This window comes from Gracilinanus agilis, chromosome 1 (assembly GCF_016433145.1).
Source record: "Gracilinanus agilis isolate LMUSP501 chromosome 1, AgileGrace, whole genome shotgun sequence".
Taxonomy (NCBI): domain Eukaryota; kingdom Metazoa; phylum Chordata; class Mammalia; order Didelphimorphia; family Didelphidae; genus Gracilinanus; species Gracilinanus agilis.
The window spans coordinates 89565112-89586235 of NC_058130.1; the positions used below are offsets into that span (position 1 = coordinate 89565112).

The following is a 21124-nucleotide window of genomic DNA, read 5'->3' on the forward strand; positions in this document are numbered from 1 at the left end:
TACATTCTAAAATAATAAATAAAATGCTATGAGAGGAGGGAGCTAGGTGCCTCAGTGGATTGAGAGTCAAGCCTGGAGACAAGAGGTCCTGGGTTCAAATGGCCTCAGACACTTCCTAGCTGTATAACCTGGGCAAGTCACTAAATCCCCATTGCTTGGCCCTTACCCACTCTTCTGCATTGGCACCAGTACATAGTATTGATTCTGAAGAAGATGGGAGGTGGGAGGGGGGTATGCTATGGGAGAGCTCAAGGGAAGGTTTTTACTGACCAAGGAAGATCAAGAAAGGATTTTTGGAGAAAATGGCATTTAAGCTGAGATTAAAATGATGGATAGAAATTCTGCATTTAAATAGAAAGAGGAAAGGTGTTACAGATATCATAAATAATGTAAGCAAAGGCATGGAGGTGGGAGGGTCCAGAGAGTATTTGGAATTTTGGGGTGGGTGAGGCATGAACATGGGGGAGGTGCTATTCAGTTTGGCTGTAATAAAAAAAGGTGTGGAAGAGCAAGAGATATCTGTAAGGGCAGAATCAGAAAAGACATTGCCTTTTCCCCACTGGTGTTACACCAATAGTGAGACTTTTATATTGGAAAGGTACCAACTGGCTAACTTTATTCTGGAGCCTAAAATAATCCTAAACTATATTAAAAGAAGCATAGTATTCCAAAAAAAGGGTTGGTTGGAGGCCAGGGGAAGGTAATAGTTCTGTAACCTTATGCCTTGGTCATACTGCAGTATGTAGGGATGTACAACAAAGAAATCTGAACTTTATTTGGGGGTAATAGGGAGCCACCAAAGATTTTTGAGCAGAGGAGTAACATAACCAGAAATAGACATAAGAAGATTATTCTCAGGCCTAATTGGAGGGGAGAGGGGGCATGAAGGCAGGAAGATTTGTAAGGAGGCTTTTAGAATAATCCAGGTGGATGGTAATGATGACTATACTAAAAATGTTAGCAATCTGAATAAAGAGGAGGAATATAGGGTTTCCTAAGCCTTTAGGAGAGGAGCTAGTTCATGCATTTATTCATTATTCCTGGGCTGGGAGGTAGGCAAAGGAGACTGGACACTGGTCCTCATCTATAAGTGTACAGTTCTAGGAATAGCTTCTTGACATGCCACCAAAGTCCATATGAGGGGCTCTTGGAGTCTGAAGGAATCTTTCTGTGCTTTGGGTTTGCTCCCTTGACAGAGAATCAATTTGAAAGAAAAACAGATGTGAGCACATCTCACTGATGAGCACAGAGCATGTGGTGGGGAATTGGAGGGACTATGGGTCTGTATGCTGGAAGCCCGTTTACTGAGACGGGGGAAATTAGCCACAGCCTTAGACCTGGGGTGGGGGCAGGGGGGCAGGGCGGGGGGGGGGGAGAAGGGACAGAAACAGGGATGCTCACAGGGACAATCCCTCCATTAACATAAGAGAGAAAGAAAAAGACAGAGTAGGAGGAAAAATGATGGGGGCAGAGAGACGGAGGGAAAGAGAAATAAAAGTAGAAGAAAGCCCAGTTTATATCTAACCAGAAAATAGGGAGGGAAGGCAACTCAGCTGCCCTGCCCATTGCCCAAAGAGGCCCTTCAGCCTGACCCATAGGCTCTGCCTTTGCCATCCATGGAAAGCCTCATGTGTCACCTCCTTCAAATCAGAGCCTTATCTTGGGTTTTCAGAGTCTGACTCCAGCTCAGCTGTCTTATCTCTGTTCCCAAGGATGGTGGACATGAATCCTCTAAGAAGCCTGGGCCATTCAACCCTTAACATCTTCTAGGGCCCTTCTGCCCCGTGATTTCTCTCCTGAGCTTTGACAACATGAGGACTCTCCCCCTTTTTCCCCCTTGCCTTCCTCCTCCTCTGGGTCCCTTACTGCTAGGCAGGGCCCTCTGGAGAGGGAAAACATGTAGTCAGGACAGTCCCATTATCATCTTCTGGGTTATCCTTGGAGTAAGAGAGGGAAGAAATTTTGGAGATCATCAAGACTAACTCCTTTATTTTACTGATGAGGAAACTGAGGGCCAGAGCCAGTAACTTGCTCTGGATCCTACAAGTATAAGTAGCACAGCAGAAAATAAAACTAGGTTTCCCATTGCCCATTACCCCAAACCAGTTTGTATCAAGATCTCTGGAGTCTTTCAAGGGACCTGGATCACATACTGAAATAAAAATGTGTCTCATTGAGGAATTGAGTCCCAAAAAAGAGACCAGCTCTCAGAGCCCAACCCAACACCCATCTGAGTTTTTTCATATTCTTCTCTCTTCACACTGGATCTTTGTCTGTTGACCTCTAAAGGTGTTAGTTTTGTATTTCTACTCCAATACCCCCAGACCACACCTGACCCAGCCTGAATGCCTGGGCTTTTCTCTTTAGGTCACTCAAAGAAAGTGGTTTAAAAATTGTTCATTTTAGCCAACAAACAATAATAAAATGGAAAGAAAAAGAGAAGGAAGGAAGGAGAGGAGAGGAGAGGAAAGGAAAGGAGAGAAAACTGAAGCATGGTATATTATACTGCCCAAGCTCATTCCCAGAGAATAGCATGCTCCAGGAGAAAGAGCACTACCTCTAATAGCACTTGGGTTCAAATCCGATCTTTAATGCTTACTTCCTAAGCGAACAAATCACTTGACCTCTCTGAATTTCAGTTTCTTCATCTGTAAAATAATGGAGTTGAATGATATGGGCTATGGGTTCCCTTCCAGCCCTAGATCTATGACCCTTACTACAGATGACCTAATATACCTTCCTCCTTTCTTTGCAGAGCTGGGGGACTCTGGGTGTGGAACACTACATACGCTGTCAGACTTGTTGGTTTTATTCCTTTTGCTGGAATGCTGTGCCACTCTTCCCTCCACCCCTTTATTTTTCTAACTTCACTGCATAGAGCAAGGGAAGGGACATATTTAGAAACAAAGATGATGAAACAAAAGCTATCAATGAAATTAATTTTTAGAATAGGTTCTGCTAGTATTCAAAGGAAAGGAAAGGAAATGAAACAAACAAGATTATCATAAAATATTAGAATTATGCATGAAAGGAACCTTGAAACATGAAATGTCACAGTGGGAGGGACCTTACAACATATAAGGTCAGATCCAGGAAAGTCCTTAGAACAAAGACCATAGAGCATTAAAGCCGGGAGGACCTTATGACATAGGGTACTTTGTAAATTCCTGTCCTCCAAGGTCCCAGAAGCAAAAACTGATGGGGAAGGAGATAGCATCCAGAAAGACAGCAACCTTCCCTACAAGGGAAAACAATGGCCAATAAAGTGGAGTTAGCTAGTGAATCTACCTTGGAAGAGCTAAGGTGAGAGCTTGAGCTTGGATATTTCAAACTTGGTGACGATGTCCCATAGTCATCTCATTTTCAACATACTCAAAATAGATCTCATTATCTTTCCCCAAAAACCCTTCCAAATTTCCTATTTATTTCAAGGATATCACCAACCTTCCAGCCACCCAGGTTTACAACCTCAGAATTATTCTGGATTCCTCACCCCCCTTCACTCCACATATCTAATCAGTTGCCAAATCTTATCATTTCTTCCTCCACAATAATTTCTGTGTCTGTGCCCTTCTCTCTGCTCACATGGCTACCACCCTAGTTCGGTCCCTGATCCCCTCTCACCTGAATAGTAGCTTCCAAGTTGGAGTCCTTGCCTCAAGTTTCTCCAGGTCAACCAAGTGACTTTCATGAAATTCGATCTGTCCATGTCACTCCCTTGCTGAATAGATGACTCCCTATTGTCTTTAGCATCAAATATAAATTTCTCTATTTAGCTTTTAAAGCCTTTCATATCAATATATTTCATATACTGGTCCCAACGTACCCTTCCAATCTTTATTATCTGTTACTCCCTTTATCATTCAGCCCATCCTGTACAGTCAATCTGGCTTTCTTGTTTTTCTTCACACACAGTAGTGTATCTCCTCTCTTTATACCTTTGACTATCTCCCATGCATGAAATGCATTTCCATCTCACCTTCACTTCTATCCTTGGTTTCCTTTGAAACCTGGCTCCATCCATTTCCATATGGAACCTTTCCTATCCCTTTTCCCATTGCTAAAGAAAATTTACTGTCTTTAGTTTTCCTAAATTTTGAATATCTTTGTTTATGTTCACAATCTCCCCAAATAAAATGTAAGCTCCTTGAGGGCCAGGATTGTTTCACTTTTATCCTTGTTTCCCCAGTGCCTAGCACAGAATAGGTTGGAAAAGTTTGTCAATTCAGTGATTGAACTGTTTTAGAGTAGGCAAAAAAGCATGGATTCATTCATTTATTTCTCACAAGACCCTTGGGGACCATCTGCTTGGGGAACCAAAGTGCTCTCTCTCTATGTCTCTCTCATTCTCTCTGTCTCTCTCTTTATCTCTGTCTCTCTCTGTCTCTCTCTCTCTCTCTCTCTCTCACACACACACATACACACACACACACACACACACACACACACAGAGCAAGCATGAGAAATGTTACTCATTCAGAGCTGTGGAAGGTCAGAGGAGGAAGAGATCCCTGTAGGCTGGAAAAGTCACAAAAGGCTCCCCAAAGGAGGTGGCATTTTATCTGGACCATGAATGATGAGTAAGGCTTAGAGAAACAGAGAAGAGCCCTCCAGGTGGGGAGATAAAGGCAAATGAAAATCTGAAGGGGTGTATAGGACACACATATGGCTAAACACAGAGGAATCCTAGCCCCTAGTTCTGGGGACTGAAGTGAGGTAGAGATTGAATGCCAGGCTCTGTGCTAGGGGACCCCCTCCCCACCATTCTGCTTGGTATGTACTTGAGTGTTCTGATAAGCTCCTCTAGATCCCTCCCAAACCAGGAAGAGTGGTGACAACCTCAGTACAAAATCATTTGTGCCATAATGTTATGTGGAGGATTTCTCAGTTTCCTGTGGTTTCTGCCAATATGTTATTCTTCTGAATTTTAGCTTTTTTTCCATCATGTCCCATGCCAGTATTCTCACCCATCTCAGTCCCAAATCTATCCCCACCTTGCTCCCCCTACCCTTTACCCTAAACGGAGCCTAAGGACCCAACCCTCAGCTCATATGGGTCTATAAGTAGTTGGAGATCCTATTCCCATTACCTTACATCCAATTGCAAAGCACTGTCAGAGCATCTAGGTTTAGATCCCAGCTCTGTTATGGATATACTACCTCAGTGGCCTTAAACAAGTTGTCTAACCCCTGCCCCAAACTTCAGTTTCTTAATTTATAAATATAAGCTATTGGTACTAGATGATGCCCACAGTCCCTTCCAGCTCTAATGGCCCTTCCTTCTCTACTTTTCTGTGATCCTATGATGAATTATGTCTTTATGCACCCTTATCCCTAGCCATATAAATATGCCATAGTGTGTCTCTAGTGCATGAGTCCTCATACACCTTTACATGTGCCTTTTTTTCATCTGTGGGTATGTCTTGTTTGTTCATGTGTGTGTCTGGGCAAGGTGCAGATGAGGGACTGTAGCCTAAGTGGCCCTTTCATGGGAATGTTGCTGGGGGCAGGATGAGATCAGGCCTGTGCACCATCACTGTCATGTTTCCCAGGAGATCCAGGGAGCAAATGTGAGCAGGATTGACTATGGCAGACTTGTAGGGGGCAAACGGGTATGGCCAGGACTCCAGACTTCAGCCACAACCATCTGCTGATCTCCTGTCTGGCTTCCCAGACATCTCTGCCCAGTCTCTCTCTCTCTCTCTCTCTCTATATATATATATATATATATATATATATATATATATATATATATATATATCCCCCTCCTCTCATGGGAGAGGGCTTCACCTTGCCCATAGCCTCTTTCCTCCCTGCCCAGGCTTAGCACCACCAAAGCCTGGGGCCAAGACCTAGCTCTGCTTCCAGGCAAACAGCAACAGCTGCCAAAGCACCATGCAATGCATTAGCACAAATGGCGGGGCCATTAACTATCGGAGCCAGGCTCGGGTGCTACAGATGGGCTGCCGGGAAGACTTAGCAGGCGGAGAGAGAGCAGAGCACAGGTGGGCAGTGGTGCACCAGGTAAAGGCTGCCTCTAGCCATCTCTAGTGCAGCCATTACTTCCACAGTCATCAGGAGTAAAAGTGGCAGAGATTCTCTCCCAGCCACTCAGCAATACACTCTTCTCCACCCCCAGCCTTAACACTATGACCTAAGCTGTGTCCTTTCAAGAACTGGAGTTTAGGGCAGTTCGTAACACAGTGTCAGGCCTGGAGTCAGAAGGACCCAAGTTCAAATGGGACCTCAGACAGTTCCTAGCTGTGTGACCCTGGGTAAGCCACTTAACCCAAATTGCCTAGCCCTTGCTGCTCTTCTGTCTTAGAATTCATACTAAGACAGTATGTAGGGGTTTTTTAAAAGGAGAAGAAAGAAAGGGGTCTAAAGAGCTACAGTTCTCAGAGTTAGAAGAGGCCTCCAGTCCATCTCACACAATTGGACCTGAATAGGAATCTAGACTACAGTACCCCAACAATTCCCTTCTAAGCTTCTACATGAAGGCCTCCAGCAACAGGAAACTCACTAAATTTCAAGGTATCCCATTTGTGCTCTTACAGACAGCCCTAGACATTGGGATACATCTCTTTGTACTGAGCTGTGAAAGGCTTCTTGGTCTCTGGCTAAGACCAAGGATTCATTAATGTCTGTTCTTAAACTGAGTCAAACTCTGCTCCCTGGCATGTACTCCCGGTTCTTCCCTGTGAGTGAATAGAACAAATCTAATGCCTTTTCTACATAATAGCCCTTCAAATTTATAGTGCCCCTAAGTTTTCTCTTCTCCAGACTTAACATCTCCTTTTCCCTCAGCCTATCCCCACATGACACAGTCTGCAGTCCCTTCTCCAGCCTGATTGCTGACCATCCAACAAGCTCCAGGTTGCCCATATTCTCCCAAAATTTGATGTCTAGAATAAAACCCAATTTCAGGGGCAGCTGGGTAGCTCAGTGGATTGAAAGCCAGGCCTAGAGATAAGAGATCCTAGATTCAAATCCAGTCTCAGATACTTCCTAGCTGTGTGACTGGGCAAGTCACTTAACCCCCATTGCCTGGCCCTCACCACTCTTCTGCCTTGGACCTAATGCATAGTACTGATTCTAAGATGGAAGGCAAGGGTTTAAAAGCAATTTTTTTTTAACTCTTGTACTTCGGTGTATTGTCTCATAGGTGGAAGATTGGTAAGGGTGGGCAATGGGAGTCAAGTGACTTGCCCAGGGTCACACAGCTGGGAAGTGGCTGAGGCCAGGTTTGAACCTAGGATCTCCTGTCTCTAGGCCTGACTCTCACTCCACTGAGCTACCCAGCTGCCCTAAAAGCAATTTTTAATTGAATAAATAAATAAACCCAGTATTATTGGTGGAGTCAAACCAGATCATAGAACCACATAACTACCATCTCTTTGATTCTGAACCCTAAATCTCTCTTGATGTTGCTTTGGAAACCTTCTCTCTCCTCTAAAAGTCTCACCATTAGTGAAGTGCCAGTGGAGACATATCCCCAGAGGGCTCCTGTGATACTTAGGCTTAAAAGCCATCACTGAAGTGGTTCTGCATCCATGAAACAAGTTGTTACTTAAGAAGATGCAAAGAAGCTGGCCCTTAGAGGTGAGAACTGAGAGAGGAAAGTTTCCAACTGCAAAGAGGTCAATAAGAACAATTCCTCATTTCGGTTGAGGATGGGGGGACAACATAACAAGGCGCATATACAAGGAGGCAGTGGTCAGCAACCCCACTTCTCTACTTTAGAAATACAAAAGTAGCACGGAACACTCAGTTCCTACTGTGTGATTTTTGATAAGTTCCTTTCTCTCTCTGGACTTCAGTTTCTTTATCTGTAAAATGTAATGCAGAAGGGGTAAAGTAGATAACCTCTTAAATTCCTTCCAGCTCTAAGTCCTATAAGTACTTTCCTCTTCCTCATCCTCAGTTTCCACTTCAGTAAACTGAAGAGGTTGAACTAGTTGATTTCTGATAGCTTTTCGGGTTCTGATAATCTATCATTTACCAAGGTTACAAAGTTAAGGGCAGAGCCAGAAATAGAACTCAGATCTTTTGCCTTCCAATCCAAACCTCTTTTCCCCACACAGCCCCTTGACCTAATCTCTATGCAGAGGAGGTAGAGAGGGCTTGATGGCTGCAGCCCTGTACTAACCTACCAGGCTCTGCTGAACATTGGCAGGACAGCTGGGTTCTGGACTGAGTGTAATAATCCTCGTTAGTGGGACCTGGCCCTCAGACCAGCACTTCCCACAGATGGGCGACAGGTGCAGAATGTACCAATAACAATTTAGGGCAGAGGATGATGGCGGCCTTGCTGGCTGCCTCCTCCTAATGCCAGCCCCTGGCCACTCAAGGACCATTCCGTTTCGGCCAGCAATTTCAGAAACAGAAGCAGTGTGCCTGGGCAGAGCAGTTGAAGAGTCTCTATGAGTTACCACAGGCATGGAAAATGGGAGAGACTCCAAAGACTGGCCCCTACCACTGCCATCACCTCCATCATTCCTACCCTGACCCACACACTGGGGGCTGAGGACAGAATTCTTTGCTGGTCAGTGAAGGAGAAAAACCCCTCCAGGCTGTCTGTCCCTCCTCCTTCTGGGTCTAACTCCCTACCTTACATCTAGATTAAGATGAGATGGAGAAATCAGTACTTGGAAATACTTTTCCCATTGTATTTCATTAAAGGGCAATCAACAAGCCTTTAAGTGACTACTTAAGGAAAGCCCTATGTGTCTGCCATTATAAAGCCTTCTCATTTCCACCTCCATTTTGTAGATGAGGAAAACCGAGGTTCCACCTAACTTCCTTAGTGATCAGTTCCTGGCACATAGTAGACATTTAATAAATATTTATTGATTCAGCTATTCAATGACCCTGTATGATAGATAATATAGATACCATTATTTCCATTCACAGTTGACAAAACTGAAACACTAGACATAAAAAACAAAAAAAGAATCAACTCCTGTCCTTAGGGAGCTTACATTCCAGCTTGGGGAGAGAAAACATGTTCAATAATACAAGGTAATTTTATGGGAAAGGCATTAGCCTGTGGGGGATGAAGAAGGCTCCCAGGTAGAAGGTGACATCTGAGCTGATCCTTAAAAAAAAGCTGGACTCCTGAAAGAGAAAGAAAGGAGAAGAGAGAGTGTTTCAGGCATGGAAGGAAGACAATGCAATGGGAGATGGAAATGTTGAAAAACAAGGCCAGGAAGAGCTTCACCTCACCTTCTCAGTGATCAGAGAATGGAAGTTGGCTAAACACAGAGCGGACCTAGTGCCATAGTCTCTCTGAGACCTTAACTGACTCTTCAGAGCTTCTGTTCAAAGACAGTTTGGAGGCTCCCATTAGACCCATTAGGAATCTTTATCACTGCTGATGGCCTCCCAAAATAAATGAGGCTCAAGGGGTACCTATAATATACTTAACAAGGCCTGGCTGTCCTGACCCCAATTTCCACTTGAAGCTTTTCCCTCTACCGTCCATCATCCAGCAAGGAATGAGCCTCCTCCCCCATTCTTCCCCCCAACATGCCCATCCACTAATTTCCAATCTTGGTTTATCAGCTCTAGGCTAAAATATTAATTTTGAAATGAAGAATGCAAAGGAACTATTCCTTTCAAGTCCCCTCTGCAGGAAAGGATGGATGAGACTGGCAAGCAGAGAGTGAGGTTTCCATTAAATCCACACACATACACACACACACACACACACACACACACACATCCTCTTGCATCTCTTCCCCTTCCCCCAAGGATGGGCATGGAGTGGAGACCCAAGGAGCTGAACTGAAGAAAGAAACTATAGCAAGGAGAACCTGAAGTTACTCTGGGGACCTTTTCTTGGAAAGGGAACCACCATGGTCTAAGTGCCTGGACACTAGGTTTGACCTTCCAAGGATGGGGACCGATTGATTCTGGGTGAATGGCCTGGTACCATCCTACTCTCATCTATGTTTCTAAGAAGTCAAAAAAAAAAGAAAGTTTCTATTCTGAAAGGTTGGTGGTCTTTGATTCAAGTGAGGTGTCAATTCTATTTCATAAATATTGAAAGGAAAGAGGCCCTATCTGTTATGATGAAAAGATCTGGTGTCAGAATAGAGAAAGGTTTGAATCCCAGCTCTGCCGATTACAAACTGTATGATCTTGAGCAAGTCCCTTCCCTTCTCTGAGTACAATGAGAGGGTTGGCCTGAATAATTAATCACTAAGGCCTCTTCCAACTCTAAATTTTCTCATTCATAATAGTGATGTGCAGCAGTACAGATGATTTAAAAACCATGAAGAAAATTGTCAATAGCTGTGAGACAAATTATATGTTCGTTTTGTTTTTTGTTTGGGGATATTTTTTTCAGCAACAGATTACGGCTTTCTCATTTAGCCTGGCTCAGACTCACTAAAATGTACTCACTCTAACTGACAATGGGGGGAAATGGGGAAGACCCAGAAGGATGCTGGGAGGCCTGAGGAGCTGGCCTGGGGTCAACCATTTTGTTGTTATTGTTTAGTAGTTTCAGTTGTGGCTGATTCTCCATGACCTAGTTTGGGGTTTTCTTGGCAAAGATACTGGAATTGATTTGCCATTTCCTTCTCCAGCTCATTTTCCAGCTGAGGAAACTGAGTCAAAAAGGCTTAAGTGTCTTGCCCAGGGTCACATAGCTAGTAAGTACCAAAGTTGAACTCAGGAAGATGAATCGTCCTGACTCCAGGCCCAGTGCTCCTAGCTGCCCATGGGATCAAATATTAACCATAAATAATCTATGAAACAGGTACTCAAAGTTTGCCCATTGAAGGTAAAACAAATGAGACACTTGGCCTTATATTTCCCCACCCCACCTCTAGTTCCTGAATGATAAGGGTCCTCTCTCAGCCAGACCCTTCATCCCCTCCACTGAGGACTTACTACAAAAAATGAATTTCTCCCCATCATCTTATCATCTGGACATTGGGTCTGACTTTCCAAGCATAGGGACTGATTGGTTCTGAGCAAATGTCCATTGCTAACTATAAGCATGGAAATGCAGCAGTAAGTGTTGAAACCTCCAGTGCCCAAAGAGTCTGAATGTGTTGGTAAGTCTGAAATAACAACTAAACCTAGGATCAGTGGGGTGGATCTTCTCCCCTGTGATGGGTGGAAACAAAGGGTTGGAGGGACAAGGTAAGTAGTCAGTCCCATGAACCATAAAACTTGAGCACTTTACAATAAAACAGAATAGCAGAAGAATTTAGGGGAAAACTAGATTCTCAGGTCAGAAGAGACCTGGGCCAAAGCCAGAAGTGAAGGAGATGAAATTGTCCTCATCCTTGTTTCTGCCAGGGATTATTTGGTGGGTAAATCAGAGAAAGAGAGACAGAGACATACAAAGAGAGAGAGAGAAAGAAAAAACTAACCCTGACCTCAGCACCTGGCAGAATAACAGAAAAGGCCTTTTAAAAGATTACTTTTTATAACCCATTTTCTGGTCCATGAAATGTCTATTGTTGTTGCTTTTCTTAGTGATTTCCTCCCCCAGAGCTCCTACATACCTGCATGCATACATGTACACACACAGCAATCCACCCACACTGAACATTTTCATCCCTGAAACAGAAAATCTTTAGCTCCTTCTGTAATTCTGTCATCACAGGCCCTACTCTCCTTTGTCTCTCCTGGGTCCTCCAGGCCTCCCTCACACATGTGGGAATGCACATACATGTTCATGTATATTCACGTATGCATTCATGGACTTCTATCTCACTTGTGCTTTTTTGCACATGTGCATGTGAGTGTTTATGTGCATGTGTACTTATTTACATGATGGCAGGGCAAGTCACAGGTATGTATTAGGAGAATGATTTTCCATCTGCTGCACTGGTTTAGCAAAATTGCCATGAAGAGTAACAGATGAGCACCATGTGTGAGTCCATAGGGGGGCCAGTTCAGCAGACTCTGCTGGCAGACCGCCCCATTTTACCCCCATGTTCCATCAACTCCATTACCAGGAATTTCTAATAGGAGTTCTATTTGCCACATATTCAATTCCCCCTTTCCATCTGTGTGTATATGTATGTGTTCCTCTCTGTCTCTCGACTCTTACAATGCCAAAGTCCTTTGATGTACATTTTCTTTATTTTTTCTGTCACTCATGTGTTTTGTCTCTTCATCCATCTGGTCCTTGCTATCTCTTGGTCTCAGTCTCTCTGTGTCTCTGCTCCCACCCCAACACTCCGTACTTGAGCTTTACCTCCCCTTTAATCCCTCAGGCAGTTTTGATGATCCCTCTCTCTGAAGTCCTTTCCCCTAGGGCTGGAGGGATAGGAGGCAGGGTTCTGCTATATGGAGAGAAAGACTGCCACTGTCTCCTCTGGCTGTAGATATTTCCTGGGAGCTTTGGTATGATTGATAGCCTGGCTTTACCCCACTGTTGTCATGCCCAGTGGAAGCAGGAGTTTCATGTCAAAAAATGTGGAAGTCCAGTTCCCTCTTCACCTTCACACAGTAACACAGAGTTTTCCAAGGGCAATCCCTGACCTTGTCATGAGAATGACAAGGCACGTCTTCTCAGGATCAGAGAGACAGGCTGACCCCTCAATAGGCAAAATCTTTTAAGGTTATCCTTGAAATCGAGTCTTCTGAAATCTCTATAATGCACAGAGGAGACCAGTGTAACTAATAATTAGTGTATGACTGCCTACCCAAGTCTTTTAGAAGGCTTGATTGGCCCCACAATCAAGATGGAGTGGACATTCTGCATACACAGGAGAAATCAAGTGGGTTCAGCACCATGGCCAGCGGTCATCCTGAAACTATTACCTTTGCTGAGCCTCTTGCTGCCAAGCCTAATTGAGAGGGTAGGTTTTCCAAAGGAAGAGAACTCAGGAAGTAAGTGGCTCGTACTGGATTTGTTTTCATGAATAGAGACGAATCTGTAGAATACAAGCTCCTTGAGAGCAAGGACTTATTTCGAATTTATAGCTCCACCTAAACTCAGATGCTTTCACCCAAGGCCCTTAATGAATTAAATTTTGTACTTTATTAACTGCATGCAAATCATTACTGTTAAAATGTTGGTACAAGGTTTAAGTATAATCAATACACTCTTTGAAATCTTATCTGCTGGACTATGAGATCTATCCTCTCAGATGGTCTATAGCTTTGGTTCTAACCCAAGTGATGGGTTCTGAAATGAAATCATATCTCTAGAAAATGTTCTGAGCCTTGGACCAGGCAGAGAATGGAGATGTCAGGCTAAGGTATAGCAGAACTGATGGTGCCCAACCCGGAGGCTGCTCAGAGTCAATGGGTTCTGTATCCTTGCCCTTGTCCTTGTACAAGGTTTACCTAAAAGTGGGAAAATAAAATCAAATGCACTAATTTGCAGTCATCTCGCCATTTCCAGCCCTGTTTTCATTACAGAGGGAAAGTGCATCAGAGCCGTGTTTATAACCCCCTTTTAGATAACAAATCACATTTTCTTTTTGCCAGAGAGTGTATAGAATTGATATTTTTCCCCTCGGTTTAATGGGTTTGTGTGTTCAGGAATGATCTTCATCAACCGAGACTCCTGATTGTGTTTGATGTAATGTCAGCTTTCATTATGCTCTCTGATTCCAGCCAGGATAAGAATGCCTACTGGCTGTAAAGCCCAGTCTCAGCTCTGCCCTGAGCGTAGCCCTAACCCTAGCCCAATCCCAATCCAAGCCCCTTGTCCATGGTCCCAAGCAAGTCCAATTAGGAGCCAAACCTCATCTTGGCTCTTATTCTGCCCAGTCCCAACCCAAAGCTTTTCATTAACTCCAGTGCCAATTTAAACTCAACCAGAGTTGAGTCTAAGACCAGAATACTTAGTACCACTCCTGATCCTAGCCTTGTTCCAACCCTAATCTTAAAGCTGATACCAAGCCCTAACAATAACCCCTAATCCCAAATCAGAGTGAAGCTCAAAGCTGAACCTCCAGCCCTAGTCCTAACCCCAGGTCTGTACAAACCCTAAATTTCACCAGAACTCTAATTCTAACCAAGGCCGTGATGTATCCAACAACCCTAACCAAACACTAACCTCAGCCCTAACTTTGACCCCAATTTTAGTCCGAGCTTCCAACCTGGTCCCAACACAACCTCAGCCTCTTTCCCAGCCCCCAAATGTAGGCTTTATGTTATCCAAGAGCAAAACAGAGCCAGAGCCAGGCCAGTAATTCCCTCATTTGAATACAGGTAGAAGAAAAGGAACATCTATACATTCTTCCCCTTAGTCTGGCTTGTTTGGGATGAATTCATCTTAGCCCAAACCAAAGACCTCGGAGAAAAGAGAAACGCCTAGAAAGGGTGACTACCTAGGTCCCTCATATACTCAGTGTAAGGCCACCCCTCCTGCCAAGGTCAGAAAGCTAGCAATTGGTTCTGATCCCAGTCCCAGTAGCCCTAGGAAAGAGGTATAGTTACAGCTGAGCAAACAGTGATTTCCCAAAGCAAACAGCCGCAGGACCTAGAGCAGTGGAAAGCAGGAGCCTTAGATGCATAGATTCATAAGTGTCAGAGCTAAAAAGGAGGTTAGCAATCATCTGATCCAACCCACTCTTTACAAGAAGAAAATTGAGGCCCAGAGAGTGAAAGGGACTTGACCAACATCACACAATGAATGAGTAGCAAAACTATGATTAGAACTCAAAAGAGGCAGTATGGTGTAATAGAAAGAGTCCTGAATGAGGAGTCAGTGATTAAGTAAAAATGTGAGTGGAATCCATTGAAAAAAGGCAATCAAGAAAATATCAGTAACCATATGCCTACTTGCCCATTTTTTTATAAAATCTTAGTGAGAATAATATGCATACACCTTGAGCATAATCTCAATTAAAAAAGAAAAGTATACCAGTAGAGTGAGTAGGCTTTTTTGCAAGCAATAGTCTATACCAGTTCACACTTAGTCTATACCAACATCACATCCAACTGAAAATACACAAGACCCCACCATTCTCATTGTTTGTTGATTTTTTTTTAAATTAAAAGGCATTTGATTCAGGACATCTAGGTGATTCAGTGGATTGAGAATCAGGCCTAGAAAAGGGAGATCCTGGGTTCAAATATGACCTCAGACATTTGCTAGCCATATGACCCTGGACAAGCCACTTAACCCTCATTGGCTAGCTTTTATTATTCTTCTGCCTTGGAACCAATACACAGTATTGATTTTAAGATGGAAGGTGAGGGTCGTTCTTTTTATGAATTAAAATATTTTTTAAAGCACTTGATTTACTAGAGCAAAATGCCACCACCTTAAAGGCTCTCCCCAAACAAAGTGCCTCCCATACATATGCCAAAATCATAGAAGATTTCTTGAGTGATGTAACCCATGGAAATCACTCTTGTTCTAAGAATCTCTGATTATTACCATCAAGCAAGGATATATGCTTGGCACTGCCATGGAGGATATCCAGAGCAGAGTCAATATTGAAGAGGGATTTACTATAGCTGGTGAGATCCTCCAGATGCTCCTGTTTGCATATGGCTGATTCCATTAAGCCTTGAAATATTGTTTGTTATTGTTGAGTCATTTTCAGTTGTGTCCAACTCTTTGTGACTCTATTTGGAACTTTCTTGTCAAAGATACTGGAATGGTTTGCCATTTCCTTCTCCAGCTCATTTTACATATGAGGAAACTGAAGCAAACAAGGTTAAGTGACACACAGATAGTAAGTATCTGAAGCTGGATTTGAAATCAAGTCTTCCTGACTCCAGGCCCATCACTTAACTGACCTTGAAACATTCTAAAAATCTCCTAAATGAGATCTACTGTCATGACAAAGAGTTCAACTTAAGTATCCACTTGGGTAACTAGCTAACATTATTGAATTAGCCCTAGAAAAATACATTCTTAAGACTTTACCATACATAATTTGATGCACAATCCCAAGCGACTTCACAGTCCAATTATTAGCCTCCCCAACCCTATGTTTGTTGCCTTCCCATATTAGAATGTCAGATTTTTGAAGGCAAAAAAGGTCTTGCTTTTTATTTGCAGGCTTTGGCTTAGCTTAATGCCTAGCACAAAATAAGTGCTTAATAAATATTTTTTCTTTGATTCATTCACTTCCAGACCTACCTAAAACATGAAATGGGGTAAGGGAGTTGAGCCAATGAGAAGTAAATGCCTGACCTGGTCACTAAGAAACAGGCAGCATCTAGAAAAGGAAGACAGAGAACCAGGAATCAACACAGCTGATCTCTGAATGCAAATTGAGGGGCCTGGGATTTGGTGCCTGGAGCTAGGATTTAGAAGATATCAGTGAGGTTTATAAAAATAGCAACTGGAAAAACCCTGGATCCCAGGGCAAAAACCTTGGGGAAGTATTAAACCTTGGGTGGATTCAGAGAAGGAAGTGGTGTCCAGAAAGCTGTGAGGTATGGGGTGGGGTAGAATGGGCAGACTGGAAAGCTAGTCTTTGTGTAAGGTCTTGTGATCATCTAAATTAGGGCCAGAGGGTGACTTAGAGAGCATCTAGTCCAACCTCCTTATTTTGCAAATACAAAAATGGAGTCTCAGAGATAAGTGCTGACTGAAAGTCACCTAGCCAGTGAGTGTCAAGGCCAACTCAAGGACCAAGGTCTCAAATGAAAGGTGGGATGTGGAAGAGATGATCTATGGAAGGTCTAAGTAGAAGGCCACAACCCCTGTCAGTGTCTTGGAGCCCAGCAAGCATCATGGTTACTAATAAATACAGAACAAGTTCCCAAATGGGCCAGGCACAGAAGGACATCTATTATACCTGCCCCAAACAATCTTTTATCCCTGCCCTGAAAAATTGGATGGAAGAAGCCAGAGGATGGAGCCAGAGAATTAGGGATCAAAACAACCAATTTCCTTGTGGACCCAAGTAGTCATTTCATATGGCCCATGTATGCACAGAGCTAGGAGAGCCACCTTGGGAAAGGCACTAGCTCCTATTCCCTCCCACTGCCCCATTCATATCCAGGGTCCAAGAAACCTGTTCAGATGTTGCTTTTCTTCCACAGGATAAGTCTTCCCCAATATTTGTGAGAATTGCACTCTTTAATATAATGTCAAAGCTGAGAAGCATCTTAGAAGTTATCTAGTCCAACTCCCTTATTTTACTGATAAGGAAACAGAGGCCAAGCAAGAGGAAAGGACTGGTCTCAGATCACACAAAGGATGAGGAGCTAAGCCAAAACTAGAACTCAGATCCTTAGATTCCTGGGTCAGGGAAACTCTGGCAGCAGCTCCTTCAGCAAAGACCTGGCTGTGGTCCCAGAATACCCCTATCCCATTCCCAGGAAAGGAGTGACTTCGCACTCTCAGCACTCTCTGAATGAAGCTACTTCCCCCATCTACACCATAAACTGACCTGGCACAGAGCCAGGTGGACTCTGGCCCCAGCTATTCTAGTACCAGGGCATAACAGAAGAGTGTGCCTGGGCCTGGTCAGATGTTATTTAATGGGAGTAGAGGCAACCTTCCCTCAGCTTCCTCAGCAGATGGAAGCTCTTTGGGAATTGGCCAGATTCATTGAGCAGGTGGGTTCCCTCGGTGAAATCCCTCAGTGAAATCGCAGGTCCAAGCTCTATACAGTCCCTTCATGCAGCTGTATGTATGTATATATAAGGTCACATGTGCAATCATGTGCATTCATGTGAGAACTGGGGGGTACAGGGGCCCATGGCTTTTGTGATTTGTTTGGTATTTTTTCCAAGGAAGGGATAAGATAATCTTTCTTGTTTTTTTTCTGGCAATAATGATGGGAGTACTGAAAGGACCTCCAGAAATTGCCTCAAAGCATTGCCTAAGAGAGGAGGGACCATCTTATATAACTCATAGATAGGGCCAGGACCCTGACGTGAACCCCCTTGCAAGGACCCACTTGCACCCCACTCCCTAATATCCTGGAAAATATTGTGCCTACAGGAAGAAGGAAATGGAGGGGAGAATTCTTCAGGTAGCTATGGGGGAAAGAGAAGGAGAAGGAGTTCATGGCAGGGCCCAGTTCTGATCCTCCAGACTGTATTTCCATTTTTTTCCCCAACAATGTGAAAGAAGAGTGCTAGGCCTGGGGCAGCTCCTAGCAGCACCAGGTGCCCACCCTACCACCGGCTGCCACACTCACTCCTGATTAAAGGTCATTAAACATGAAATTAGCCCGTTTGTGTTATGAATCTCCTGGGGCCCCAGGTAATTATGGCATGCAGATGGCTGGGAACCCAGGCCCCAGGATTGGTCGTACCAGTGATAAAGACAGCTCAGAGCCAGGTCAGAAGAAACATGGGGAGGGAGGCTTCTGGCAGGAGGGATGATTGTGTTTCCTCCTTCTCAAGTTGTAAACCCATCACATTTCACAACAAATCACAGATAATTAATAAGTACATTCCCATGATGACTGGACTTTTAATAAAAGATATTGGAAAATATGGAGTCAATTCATTCTCATTCTCCCTCTCTCCTCCTCCATTCCCCTCTCCCCTTCTCTCTCTCCCTCTCTCTTCTTCTACTCTTTCTCTACCCCTTTCCTCCCCACTTCCTCCCTCTCCCTCTTTCCTTTCCCCTTCAGTCCTTTTTCTCTCCCTGTCTCTCCTACTCTTTCTTTCTCTTCCTCCCTTCCTCTCTGCCTCTGTCTCTCTCCTTCTCCCTCTCCTCTCCCCACTGCCTCTTTCCTGTCCCTATCATACTCTCCCTTCACCCCTCACTCTCCCCTTCTTTTTGCCTCTTCCTTCTCCTACCCTCTCCCCTACTTCCTTCCCTCCCCATCTGTCTCCTCCCTCTCTCTTCTCTCCTTCCTTCCCTCTCTCTGTTTCTGTCTCCCTCTCTCCATTTTCTCCCTCTCTCCCTCCCTGCCCCTTTTCACTCTCCCCTTCTCTTTGCCTCTTCCTCCCTCCCATTCTTTCCTTCCCTCCCTCTCTCCCTCTTGCACTCTCTTCCTTCCTCCTTCTCTCTTTATACACCCCCCCATGCTCCATTATCTTTTCTGTCATCTCTACAATGAATTTCTGAACAAAAGAGGGTGTATGAGCCCCAAACTTCTGGCTTGTGGCTCAGCTTGGGGACCAGGAACAGCTTGGCAAAAATTCAACAAAGCAGTGAGTGAGCCCTAATGACTAGTACAGAGTCATGGAGCAGAGGCTAGGCATTAGGATCGTGGGAAGTGGTATTAGTCAAGACTACAATGCCCAAGACTGGCACCATATGTGCCTTGCATCATTAGAATGTGGTTGGTGCCCTACCTTAACTCCCAGTGTCATTGGATGCAAGTGGCAGCAAGCACCGTGCACTGCTGAGTCTTGGTAGCAGCAACCACATACTGCATCACATTCAGGAAAGAACCCTGTACAGGGAGAGCATCAGGGCCAGGCCAGAGTTACCTCCATGGACTACACTGGGTCCAGATGGTGGACCTGTCATTTCCTGTATTGAGTCCAACCTACAGCAGCCAGTTTAACTCAGAAGTTCTAGAAGAGAGCAGCTAGGTGGTGAAATAGATAGAGCTCAGGGTCTAGAGTTAGGAAGACCTGAGTTCAAAACCAGCCTCAGATATTTAAGAGTTATATGACCCTGTGAAAGTCACTTAACCCTGCCTGCCTCTGTTGCCTCATCTGGAAAATGAGCTGGAGAAGGAAATAGCAAACCATTCTAGTTTCTTTGCCCCCCGCCCAAATGGATTCACAACTGAATTTTCACAAGAACTTTGAAAGAGGGAAGACTTCTTGACAGTAGACCTCCTCAGAATTTGTGTCCTCTTCGGAGCCACCTATCTCCCCAACATTCAGCTGGACAAGAGAACACTCCTTGTTCTCATGATTATAAGCTTATTTGATCCCCAGTTCTTAGTCATCCAAGCCATTAGATTGTAGATGCCCTGAGAAAAAAGATTTTTATTTGTTTTAGGGGGGTTCACTTTCTTTATATCTCTAGTACTTAGCATGACACCTGGCACATAATAAATGTCTAATAAACATTTGTTGACTGGCTGACTGACAGGCCACCTGCCATGGCTCTGAAGGACAACATCGGCCCTTGCAGTAATGGGATTTGGAGAAGATAAGGAAAGAGTAATGTGCAGGGTGGGCACCTGGAGCCAATTTAGAATCTTCTTTCATCAGAGCATTTGGGTTTATTGTTTCGGGGCCTCCCTAACTCCACCCCAAGGGACTTCTACCCAGTCCATCTGTCCTGAGTCCTGAGCATAGATAACATGTCTATGAGTCTGTCCCTGAGGACTTAGGTCTGTGTGTGCCTGTCTCCAATGATAATGGAAAGCACTGGCTCTAGAGAAAGGACCTGGGTTCAAATTCTGACTCCACTTAAAATCTGTGTGGCCTTAACCTCTGTAGGCTTCATTCCATTCTCTGTAAAATGTTGGAGTTAGATTAAATGATCTCTAAAGCCACTTTGAGCTTGAAGTCCTTTAATCCTACACCAGAGCCTAAATTCATGTATCTGCCCCAGGTCTGGGAGCCCCAGAGTACCCCAAGTTTGTATATGTCTGAGGATTGGTCTGGGCCTTGGGCCTGGGCATCTGTCCCTGTCCATCCTAGGCCAGGCAAAATCCAGTGAGAGTTAGTAAAAGACTGATAATGTGTCTGACAACCTGCTCATCAGGAACTAGAAAGCCTTCTAGTAGGACCCCGGAGTTAAAGCACTCTACTGCCCCAAAGAATCCTTGGCCAGGCCCTGAGCTCTGGGCTCAGCCTCCAAAGGGTTAGGCTGAGGCTGAAAGATTGGAGTGGGGCAGTGCTAGGGGAAACAGCCCCATCCTGCAGGAATTCGATGAATAAAAGATGAGGGTGGGCTTTGCTGGAGCTTCAGGGGAGGGGCCTGACAATGGCCCAAAGCTATCAGCTCCTCACTGTTTCCTCTAATTCCGTGCCCTTTAATTACCCCTCCTGATGGAATGTAAAATTTGATTATGACAGTCTTACTAGCATTTCCAATCACCCAGTTTCCTCTGCATTTCATCATTCCCCAGGTTCTCTCTCTGTCTCTGTCTCTCTCTCTTTCTTTGTCTCTCTGATTCTCTCTCTCTCTCTCTCTCTCTCTCTCTCTCTCTCTCTCTCTCTCTCTCTCTCTCCATTCCCTCTTATACCAACTTTGCCTGTCCTCTTCCATTTAACAGCCAAAAGAAGTTGAAGTGGAATAGTGTTGTAGT

General features: G+C 44.3%; 1 protein-coding gene across 3 annotated transcripts in view; it reads left to right on the forward strand.

The window, feature by feature from the left end:
- The window catches only part of CACNA2D2 (calcium voltage-gated channel auxiliary subunit alpha2delta 2), a 360677-nt gene that overhangs the window by 291144 nt on the left and 48409 nt on the right, over positions 1 to 21124 (forward strand). The window lies entirely within an intron of this gene.